We start from the raw sequence: 12891 nt of genomic DNA on the forward strand, positions 1-12891 counted from the left end.
AAAACTAAAATTGCACTTCAAAAAGCAAAAAATAAAAAGACAAGGTACAGATTGGGATAAAATATTTGCAAATCATCTATAATAGCTTGTATTCAGCATATATAAAGAATTCTTGTAACTTAAAGAGACACAGATGTATAGAACAGTCTTTTGGACTCTGTGGGAGAGGGAGGTGGGGATGCTTTGGGAGAATGGCATTAAAACATGTATAACATCATATAAGAAATGAATCACCAGTCCAGGTTCGATGCAGGATACAGGAAGCTTGGGGCTGGTGCACTGGGATGACCCAGAGGGATGGTATGGGGAGGGAGGTGGGAGGGGGGTTCAGGATGGAGAACACATGTACACCCGTGGCGGATGCATGTTGATGTATGGCAAAACCAATACAATATTGTAAAGTAAAAAAAAATAATAATAATAAAAATAGAAATCAGATGAAGAATAAAAAAAATAAATAAAAATAAAAATGGGCAAATCTAGGACTTCCTTAGTTTTCCAGTGGTTACGACTCTGCACTTCTAATGTGGGGAATGCAGGTTTGATCCCTGGTCAGGAAAGCAAGATCCCACATGCCTCTTGGCATGATCAAAAAATAAATAACTTAAAAAAAAAGTTTTTAGTTAAAAAAAAAGGGGAAAGCTTGAATAAAGATTTCACCAGTGAAGATATATTGAAAGTTAACATGCATATGAAAAGTTGCTCAATCTCATTAGTCACTATGGAAATGTAAATTAAAATTACAGTCAGACCACTCCATACACATAGAAATGGTCCTAATCAAAAAGACAATATCAAGAGTTAGCAAAGATGTGGAAAAACTGGCACATTCATTCATGTTGTGTGATACAAGCATTCAGACCATATCATCCACTATTACAAAAGTCAACTTTAGAATATATAATCATACGTGTATTTCTCAATATTCTCTTTACCCACCTCAATTGTATTTTCATACATGTGAGTATTACACTTAGATTTAAAACTGTGGCTTTATCCATAATCTAATGCACTTAGTATGTCCTGATCCAATGTGTGGATCACAATAAACTGTGGAAAATTCTGAAAGAGATGCGAATACCAGACCACCTGATCTGCCTTTTAAGAAACCTATACTTAGGTCAGGAAGCAACAGTTAGAACTGGACCCGGAACAACAGACTGGTTCCAAATAGGAAAAGGAGTACGTTAAGGCTGTATATTGTCACCCTGCTTATTTAACTTCTATGCGGAGTACATCATGAGGAACGCTGGGCTGGAAGAAACACAAGCTGGAATCAAGATTGCGGGGAGAAATATCAATAACCTCATATATGCAGATGACACCACCCTTAGGGCAGAAAGTGAAGAGGAACTAAAAAGCCTCTTGATGAAAGTGAAAGTGGAGAGTGAAAAGGTTGGCTTAAAGCTCAACATTCAGAAAACGAAGATCATGGCATCTGGTCCCATCACTTCATGGCAAATAGATGGGGAAACGGTGGAAACAGTGTCAGACTTTACTTTTTTGGGCTCCAAAATCAACTGCAGATGGTGACTGTAGCCATGAAATTAAAAGATGCTTACTCCTTGGAAGAAAAGTTATGACCAACGTAGATAGCATATTCAAAAGCAGAGACATTACTTTGCCAACAAAGGTCAAGGCTATGGTTTTTCCAGTGGTCATGTATGGATGCTAGAGTTGGACTGTGAAGAAAGCTGAGCGCTGAAGAATTGATGCTTTTGAACTGTGGTGTTGGAGAAGACTCTTGAGAGTCCCTTGGACTGCAAGGAGATCCAACCAGTCCATTCTGAGGGAGATCAGCCCTGGGTGTTCTTTGGAAGGACTGATGCTAAAGCTGAAACTCCAGTACTTTGGCCACCTCATGCGAAGAGTTGACTCATTGGAAAAGACTCTGATGCTGGGAGGGATTGCGGGCAGGAGGAGAAGGGGAAAACAGAGGATGAGATGGCTGGACGGCATCACCGACTCGATGGATGTGAGTTTAAGTAAACTCTGGGAGTTGGTGATGGACAGGGAGGCCTGGCGTGCTGCGATTCATGGGGTCACAAAGAGTCGGACACGACTGACCGACTGAATTGAACTGATAGGACAAACACTCCATGTATACCTGCCTCCATCATTAAATATTGAAAGGGAACTCACAGGCTAAGTAGTAATGGGTGTCTTGAATGTACAGTTTAAGTAGTAAATGAAAGCAAAGCTGATTAGCTGCCGGTTCATTAGGGAGATAAATATTTCCAGGATAGTCACTGGCAGCACAATAGGCACACATCCCATGTTTGAAATCTTTTAACCAATGTGGTAGTGAAAAAATAGAGGAAAAAATAAGTGCCAGTTATTTGGTCATCCAATTAGTAAACATTCCTTTAAGTCCCTGATTCAACCTCTTCTCATGCTCTTAAAATGAAGAGACTGATTTTCTTGGCTTTAGTTTCAATAACTTCAATTACACTACTCTTTTACTTTAGACTCTCTAATTAGGATATTAAGTATCATCTACTGGCAAAAAAAGATTTTTCTAAATTGGGTCACTTACCTTCAATTATTTACAGGTGGTCAACATGATGAATTAACAATGAATTGTGTCATATCCCGACTCTGTATAATGTTTTTGCATTTGTATATATTAAGTTAAGGTCTTCCCTGGTGGCTCAGATGGTAAAGAATCAGCCTGCAATGCAGGAGACCCAGGTTCAATCCCTGAGTTGGGAAGATCCCCTGGATATAATTACAATTATTTTATTATATAATTATAATATTATAATTAATATTAGTATACATGTTATGTATATTTTATATGCATATACATATACTCACATGTATGTCTCTCTCTGTACAGATAGATATGGATATAGATATATTTATGCCTTGATAGAATTCCTTCTCCTTGATTATAGATGGGACCTGTGACTTGCATCTGACCAACAAATTAAGGCAAAAGTGATGGAATGTATATGATAATGCACAAATGATTATGTGACTTTGTTATATAAGACTGCAGTATCTGTCAGACTGGAGTCCCTCTGCTGGTGGCTTTGAAAAGGAAAACACTTCAGCAAGCTACAGGTGGCCTCTGGTAGCCTTGGGTCTCCAGCCAACAACTGGCAAGAAATTGAAATCTTCAGTCTCACAACCAAAAGTAAATGAATTCTGCCAACAACCTGAATGAGCTTGGAAGCAAATCTTTCCTCAGTAGAACCACAGATGAGATCTCAGGCACAATCAGCACTTTGATCCCAGCTAAGAAATTGTGACCAATGTCTTGCATTGTGGCTTGGGACCAGCAAAGACATGCCCAGATACTTGACACATGGGAAATTTGTGAGATAATAAGTGTGTATGATGTTAAGTAGCTAAATTTGTGGAAATATTGTTATATAGCAATTGGTAACTCATGCACATTTAGTACCTGGAAGCATGATGCTGCTGGAACAAGCTGAACTGAAAATTGTGAGATTTGTTTTGGAACCGGGCACTGGGTGGAAGCTGGAAGAATTTCTGAGGAGAGTAATAGAGAAAGCTTGAATGTCCTCCAGCAGACTATTAGCAGAAATCTGGACTTTAAGACTGCTACTACTGAGAACGGTTCAAATATTTTCTCATCTATGACATCAGGATTAATACATTCAATTACTTTGTCGTGAAATTAAAATTAAGCATCTGAGACTACTTATTATTAAAGTGTTCTTTTTTCATGGGTGACTAAAAATGTTCCTTCTAGTTCACGAATGACTAGAAAGGACAGCTTTCTGCCCTTGGGCAAGGCATACCACAGTGAATTAAAGTTGGGCTCTCATCTATAAATTGAAGCACTGGTTAACTCAAACAGTGATTTTTCAGACGATTCTGGCAACTGATTTCTCTTTATAAATGAAAGCTGAGGTAGAAATGCAGTAAGTGTTGAGGAAGCATTTGTCAACCCATATTCCTGCCCTGTTAGCTTCCTTCACACTATCCCATGCCTTCATTGTCCCCAAGGATGCTCCTTGCAAATAGATTAGTAAAATGGAGAAATCTTTAAACTACATGATTGAAAGTCAGGTGTAATTCCAACTCAGTCATCCATGTTTAGATGCAGAGGACAAACATACACACACAGTGGATTATTTAATACCTAAGTCGTGGTCGTAGAAAAATGATGTTTGCTGTCTCTTTCCAAGCAACTAAGTCACCCTCAACCTGGAGCAGCTTGTGGAACAGTTGATAAAAGTTTGCAAGTGACGTGTGTGAAGAGTATGTCAGATCAAATGACAATTCAAAGTAGTTCTGAACCTCAAAGATCAGTCCAGACCTAAATTCTTACCTTAAGAATTTGATCCATAATTCTGGAAAAAATACATTTTTTTCTAGGTCTAGGACATTAATCTCATCATCACATTACGTGTCTTAAAGAAATTCTGACAGGTTTATGTGTGACTCTAAGGTCACCTGTAAAAGAGGAAGTCTATAATTAGATGCTTTGTCATCAGCTGTTCCCTTCAGGCACTTCCCCCTCAAAATTAATCAAGAATCTCTCTCCAAGGAGCCTCTTGCTGTCATAAACTACTAACCTTCTAAATATGGAATGAAATTATTTTTGTATTACTACCAGATCTACTTTTAAGAAATGCTCCTTCTACTTAAGAAGGAAAACCACAGAGTTGGAACCAATATATACTCATATAAGCCTTGCTTCAAAGTTGGTGAACAGGAAAAACCACCTTTGAAACTCTTCATTTTCTCCTACCTGCCCTGTGGTTTAGAGTGATGTGGTTTAGAGTTTATGCCTAGGTACCTAACATGGATTCTGTTGATCAGTCCTTACAATTACATTGCATGAAACCATTGTTATAAACATCTTATACAAGAGGAAACTGAATCTCAGAGAAACAAAAAAAGGCACATAGCTCGTACATGATAGAGCTAAGTTTTTGATTAATCAGAATTAGTAAAAAGAGAAATGCATGGACATAGGAAAAATCTGCTTAGAGAGAGAGTGAGAGGGTGTGTGTGTGTGTGTGTGTGTGTGTGTTTCTATTTGCTTGTCTGTGGGTGAGACTGGTGATTTATATAATACCTATGGCTAAGAATCTTACTAGATACAATAGAAGAAACCTATAATGAATACTCCATTCATTCATTCATTTAATAAGTACATACTACTACTACTACTAAGTACCCATTCCAGTACTCTTGCCTGGAGAATTCCATGGAGAGAGGAGCCTGGAGGGCTACAGTCCATGGAGTCACAAAGAGTCAGACATGACTGCGTGATTAAGACTTTCACTTTCAAAATAGTTCGAATACAGTGTATTTGTGGCAATCTCATTGTTTCACACATACACACACATATGCACACCCACAAATATCTAGCAGCTTTCTATATTCAGCAGTTGACAGGAACATGCCTCTTATCATAGAAACACTGCTCTATTGAATTCCTCAGTGACTTTAGGTAAGTGCCCTACAAATGTCTCCGAAGTGACCAGAGAGACTCACTGTCAGTCTTAAGTTAAAGGAGGGTTACTGTGCTGATGTCTACTTGCTCTACATAGCCCAGAGGAATTGGTTCTGTGGTCACCATAAGTTAGCACCCCCTGTTCATCAGAGATAAATGGCCTGCGGCATTCCAGTTGCTTTCTGAAAACACACTCCAAAATGTTCTTCCACACACTCTGTAAAGAGCAGTGAGGAATCTTCCTCCTAAGGCTGTAAGGACTCATTGACATTGCTACCAGGCTTCCATCAGTTCACTGACTCACACCTTTGTGGATGTGGGGTCTTACTGTGAGTAACCGCTGGAATCTTCAAGGGTATTTCACACGTGTTCATGAGCTACCCAAGGGAGCCTCTGGGCTCCTGATGCTTCTTTGGACTTTTTCTCCTCAGGGTGACTGCTCCTGATGACAGTTTCCTGGGGATGTTTTCTGGCTCTGGAGACAACTGTCTGCCCTGAAATGTGAAGAACAGTTTTCTCACTTCTGTGTTATTTGTTCTCCAAGATTTTATCCATTTTGATCAGATTATAGTTTTTGCTTCCCACATACAACTCTTTGTCATCAGGTGCTTAGATGGAAAGATGTTGGCTAACCACTATCCTATTATAACAATAACATACTCTCCTTTCAAATTCAGCTCCTCTTCTTGGATCCACATTAGAATTCCGGGTCCTTCTCCCTTGGTGAATCCTCTCAGAGGCTCCACATGTCCACTTTTGTTACTGTGTCTCCTGCACTTTTACATCTTCATATCTCAACTCAACTTGGGGTATGGTCCTACTTATTTTCCAAAGTGGTTCCTCAGTTTCCATGTAAACCAATATCTGTAAGGAGTTGATGAAAAAAAGAGGGATTGTGTGCAGAGAAAGAAACAAAGTGCATCCTGAGCAAGATGCTTTGAAACGGAGGTCTGGACTTATCAGTACATCCCATTCAAATCAGATTTCTGATTACGGTTCAAGTTAGTGAGGACCTCAGCCACTGGGGTGATAATTCTTTTTACTTGTAAGGGTATCAAAATTCGTCATATGTGGTACAGTGTGCTGTGCTTAGTCACTCAGTCATGTCCAACTCTTTGCGACCCCATGGACTGTAGCTCGTCAGCCTCCTCTGTCCATGGGATTCTCCAGGCAAGAATACTGGAGTGGGTTGCCCTGCCCTCCTCCAGGGGATCTCCCCAACCCAGGGATTGAACCCAGGTCTCCTGCATTGCGAGTGGATTCTTTACTGTCTGAGCCACCAGGGAAGCCCTATGTGCTACTGAGAAGGGAGATTGTTAACTTGCACACAGGAGGAGGAGACTCGAGCTGAGAGAGATGACAAAACATGTGGAGGGTTGTTGGATGCAGGCTTATCAAAGTGTGATTATCAGAAAAATAGGAAGAGGAGAGGAAAAGCAACAGCAACTGGCAGGGGTTATAGTGGAATCTAAGAAGCCAAGGATAGTCTGCCTCCTCACTGCCCAGAGAGGGGAATCAGAATGAAACTACAAGGCCCTACACTCCGGCACCTTCTCATCTCTCTGTCCTCAGACACCGTCTCTTCCTTGCTTACTCTACTCCTGCCATGGTGACTTCCTTGTTCCTCCTCAGACACATCAGGTGTGTTCCTTCCTCAGATCCTTTGCTCGGCATGCCTCCCCCTTATATACTTTTCATGGCCAACTCTCTCATCTATTCATGGCTTTGCTTAGTTGTCATCTTCTCAACAAGTCTTAAACCTGGACACCATTTTAAAAATGGTGGCCAGTCATTCTCCCGGCACCTCACCCCGCTGTACCCTACATTTTCCATCATGTTTAACACCATCTAATATGCAGTATAATGTCTCATTATTTCTATTGTTTATGTCTAAAGCTCTACAAGAGCTGAGATACTCGGTCCCACTGCCCTCGCCTCACTGATACAACCCAAGCATCCAGAACAGAGAACACTGAGGGTCAATCATGGTCTGGTGAATGAATTAATACATTTCTGGGGCAGAAGCCAGATGTACTTCTGTAATCACAGTTAGAAGGTTCTGGTTGCTTGAATGACTGAGTCAAAGCCAGTTTTCCTGAGAGATGACTAGCTAAGATTGCTGGGTTTGGTACAGTTGTGATATCTGCTCCTCTCCCAGCAAAAACCCCACAGTTAGATCAACAGGTAAAATGTCCTTGATAGGTTTGCAGAATTTGAAAGTGAAGTGGACAAGTTTTAGGGTAAAGGCAGCTCTAGTCTGTGGTCATCAGACTAGTTTCTTCTTTTTCCAGGGCACATTTCTAGACAGTTTCCTAACTCCCTTTCACGTCAGTGGGGATTATAAGATTAGTTCTCTCCAATGGAGTGTGAATAGGAATAGTATGTAATATCCGTTGGCCTTCTCACTGAGGGATGGACAGCCAGAGTCCTTCCTGGTCTCCTTGCTCTTCATCTCTTAGTTACAATGGAGCCACTGGAATCCCCCATTAGATGGAAGAAACCCATATCAGGCTCCTCAATGCAAATGGAAAGATGACGTGAAAAAGAAACAAATGTATCTCTATTGCATTTCTATTCTGGTTTTATGGGATTATTCTCAGTAATACATCTAATCCATGTAACCTGGTAGAGGTGGCAAGCCTTCAGAGTTTGTAGTATATCAGAGTTTATAGGGCCCAAGGCGCCCACATTAAGTGAACTAAAAGTCTAATATATATGAAGTAGGGATTAAACTCACTTACAGAAAAATAAAACTTTATTTCTAAATATTCTGAGTTTTTGGATTGAATCTACTGCAGTCATTCCCTGGTTCTTCAATACCTTTGTTTAGATAAGTCTGCATCTGTCCCTCTACATCTTTCTTTTAATGCTTGTTAAAAAAAAAAAGAGATCAAACATTGGAAAATATCAGCTCTGTATGCTGCTGCTGCTGCTAAGTCGCTTCAGTCGTGTCCGACTCTGTGCGACCCCGTAGACGGCAGCCCACCAGGCTCCCCCGTCCCTGGGATTCTCCAGGCAAGAATACTGGAGTGGGTTGCCATTTCCTTCTCCAATGCATGAAAGTGAAAAGTGAAAGTGAAGTCTCTCAGTCGTGTCCGACTCTTCGCGACCCCATGGACTGCAGCCTACCAGGCTCCTCCATCCATGGGATTTTCCAGGCAAGAGTACTGGAGTAGGGTGTCATTGCCTTCTCTGTCAGCTCTGTATAGAGAACTCTTTATTTGATAAACTACATTCTTCCTTAGATCCATAGGTCAAGAAGATCTCCTGGAGAGGGGTAAGGCAACCCACTCCAGTATTCTTGCCTGGAGAATCCCTTGGACAGAGGAGCCTGGTGGGCTATGGTCCATTGGGTCACAAAGAATTGGACATGACTGAAGCGATTAGCATACACATTCTTCCTAGATATGTCAGCCTATAGACCAGATATATAGGCTACCTTTAAAGAAAGAGAAGTTGATTGAGTAGTAATAGACTCATTAGAAAAGACCCCTGATGCTGGGAGGGATTGGGGGCAGGAGGATAAGAGGACAACAGAGGATGAGATGGCTGGATGCCATCACTGACTCAATGGACATGAGTTTGGGTAAACGCCAGGAGTTGGTGATGGACAGGGAGGCCTGGCGTGCTGCAATTCATGGGGTCACAAAGAGTCAGACATGACCGAGCGACTGAGCTGAACTGAACTGAGTAAGAGATATTGACATATTCTCGTCAAAGATAACAATTTAAGCCTGAGGTCAGAAACATAAGGTGCAAGACTAACAATACACAGGCTAAACGCAAAAATAAAAAGTAAGTAAATCTTGAAATAAATAAAATTGGGAAGTCAAGATTAGAAGATCCTGGTAAGACACACCTCCTATTGCTATTTGTCTACTCTTCTTGGTACTGTGATGATGTTGTATGTTTTTTAAGTCACTTCAGTCATGTCTGACACTTTGCAACCCCATGGGCTGTAGCCCACCAGGCTCCTCTGCCCAAGGGATTTTCCAAGCGGTAATGCTGGAGTGGATTGCCATTTCCTCTCCCAAGGGATCTTCCTAACCCTGTGATCAAACCTGCATCTCCTGCATTGCAGCAGATTCTTTACTACAGAGCCACCAGGGAAGCCTGTGATAATGTTAGTTGTCTCTATAGATGAGTGGAGTGCCACACTGCATGTGTATTCTACTAAAGCTTGCACTTCAGCCTCAACTGGCTTATAAAGAGGGTCTTCTGCAACCCTCTTTGACATTTTTGTTAATTGATCCTCTAGAGCCAGGGTCAGCAGGCTATAGGCTGAGGGCCAACTCCCATCTACCTGTTTTTGTAAATACAGTTGTTCAGGGCACAGCCACACCCGTCTGTTTATGACACTGTGTTCACACTACAACAACACTCTTGAGTAGCTGCACAATACTTAAAATATATACTATCTGTTCTTTTTTTTTCTTTTTAAATTTTATTTTATTTTTAAACTTTACATAATTGTATTAGTTTTGCCAAATATCAAAACGAATCCGCCACAGGTATACATGTGTTCGCCACCCTGAACCCTCCTCCCTCCTCCCTCCCTATCTGTTCTTTTGCAAAAAATTATGCCAACCCATCCTCTAGTGCATATTTGTTCATTTCTTGCCACCCCACTGTGTTCAATAATAGTGTTTTGTCTTATCCTCTGAGTTGATTTTAAGCTGCTTGTAGTTAGAGTCTGTGTACTCATAGGTGTGTACTTTTTAAAATATCTTTCCACAGAAGAATCATAAATATTTGTTAAGTTGGATGGACATCCACAACAAAGTCTTGCAGTCTTACTTGAGGAAAGCTGTGATCAGATTCTAACATATTTTGGACTCATTAGTTATTTAAACTTTTTGCAAAGTGCAGGCAATCACTTTTTCTGGTATTTTGTATTCTCTATTTAATCAAGTAGCTTATTTTATCCTTTGATTTTTTTTTTTATGGCCATGGCAGTTATAAGTAGCTCCCTATAATTCTTATTTTACCTCTCACAGAGTTAGTGTTGGGAAGTGGCCACCCATAGACTTTGCTGTTGGTGTGACCATGTGACAAGGTCTCACCAATAAATGCCACTTCAAGGGAGAACATTTTTAAAGAAGTTTATGTGTTGCCTCCACTCCCCATCTTTTCTCTTCTACCACCAGAGTCTGGTGGATCCCACGGCCCTAGGGGGATGGCAAAGTCACAGATGGAAAAACCCTGACCAAGACATTAGCCTTGAATGGTTAGTAAAGCTTGGAGGTTTGTTTCAGGAACTAAGCTAAATCAATAAATGCTGTTTCATAGGCAATAGAATTTTATTCATCTTTTCACAACAATTGACTATCCTTTGAGATATAACATTCATTAACTCATTAACAGGCCAGAACTGTTTTCCTTCAAATGACATCTTGTGTCTCTTGGCTAATTTAAGACTCATATAAAATACATATAAGAGAAGTGCATGGGCACTTAAAAAACCCCAGTTGTTCACTTCAAGACAATGTCCTGCAGCCCTCAGTACTTTACAAGCTGTCTCTCTCACTCTACAGGACATGTTCTTATCAACGCATTTCTGTGCGCATGTGCAGGATCAGCCCTACCCTGAGTCCCCTGTAACAGAACCAGGCCCAGAGTCAGGCAGAACAGCACAGTTGTGCTTTGTGGAGCTCTTGTTTTCCTTAGTTTTCTTCGCCTTGAGTGCATTTGATGAGGCCACAAGCTATGAAAACAAAATGACTAAAATAACACATCTGGTTAAACAAATTTGATTTTTTATATGATAGGTGCTTTCTAGTGTCAGTCTTTTGGCACTGAATTTTTATTTTTACTAAATTATTCAGACTAAGTCTTTTTTATTGGCAAAAATTTAATAAGAGACATTCAAATGGTTTTTATTAGCTGCTAAAACTTTTGTTTCAATCAAAGGGGTTGCCCAGTGTGAGAAAGGGAGGAATGCACACACCACACTCTGGATAGAATGGGAGAATGTGTGTAAATGAATGTGTACACACTCTGGTTAGAATGGAGAGTGAGTGTAGATGAATGTGCACACACTCTGGTTAGAATGGAGAGTGAGTGTAGGTGAATGTGTACACACTGGTTAGAATGGAGAGTGAGTATAGATGAATGTGTACACACTCTGGTTAGAATGGAGAGTGAGTGTAGATGAATGTGTACACTCTGGTTAAAATGGAGAGTGAGTATAGATGAATGTGTACACACTCTGGTTAGAATGGAGTGTGAGTGTAGAAGAATGTGTGCACTCTGGTTAGAATGGAGAGTGTGTATAGAGTCAGACCCTTCTCCTGGTGTCTTATTCGGTCCCTCAGAGCCCGCTGAACTTTGTAGGGTGCTTTCTTAAATCGACTGGAGTAGAGATTTAAATCAAAGTAGTGAAATTTATATCAGTGATTTGCATGTATTTCTCTGGTTCAGTATTTAGTGTGATACATTAAAAAAGCAAAACAAAACATATAAAAAACACTGGCAAGGCTTTATTAAAAAGAACATATTTATAGCTTTGGATATGTCACAAAATATTTAAGTACCATTTACCAGAAAATTGAGACCATTACTCACCTTACCATCGCTTATGGGTGTAATCAAGACATTTCATTTTGAAGTACTTAACATTTTAAAAAGCTATATTTCTAAAAATCCAAATAATTCCTTTTGTCAATGAGGAGAACAGAAGGTTCTGCTGAATGGTAATATGACCCAGGAATAGCATTATACTCTCCACATATTGGTTTGGCACATTCTTTACCTTTGAGTAGAAACAGAAATATTAAAGTGCTTGTAGCCCTTTCTGAACTTTCAGTCAAAGTTTATTAAAGTTTCTTTGTCAGTTACATAAAATAGGAATATCTAGTGGAATAGTGTTTTACTTCTTATTGATCTTATCACTATTATTATATCATAAAATATTGTTCATTTTATAAAAATACATTAATTGTGTATGTGCCTGTAATCATGGCTTCCCAGGTGGCACCAGTGGTAAAGAACCCACCTGCCAATGCAGGTGAGGCAAGACACACAGCCTTGATCCCTGGGTCGGCAAGAGCCCCTGGAGGAGGAAATGGCAACCCACTCCAGTATTCTTCCCTGGAGAATCCCATGGACTGCGGAGCCTGGAGGGCTACCGTCCGTGGGGTCGCAAAGAGTCGGACACGATTAAAACAGCACGCACGCGTCTATCATCATAAAGCAGATCTTAGCAAGGTATCTGGTTATAGTACATATTCAGTCGATGGGCACTTTCGCTGTCCTTGTTTATAAAGACTTTATGAAAAATCAGAAGTCTGGAATTTGAAAATAAACGGAGCAACACAATGTGCTCTACCTAAAGGAAACAGCAGTAAGGAACCCTTTTCATAGTAATAGAAATAAAATGGCGAACTACTCTGCCATCTAGTGGACATGCTGAGAAATGGAAAAGTGTTTGGTAAAGAATTGCATTCATTTTCACC

Source organism: Bubalus bubalis, chromosome 17 (genome assembly GCF_019923935.1).
Source record: "Bubalus bubalis isolate 160015118507 breed Murrah chromosome 17, NDDB_SH_1, whole genome shotgun sequence".
Taxonomy (NCBI): domain Eukaryota; kingdom Metazoa; phylum Chordata; class Mammalia; order Artiodactyla; family Bovidae; genus Bubalus; species Bubalus bubalis.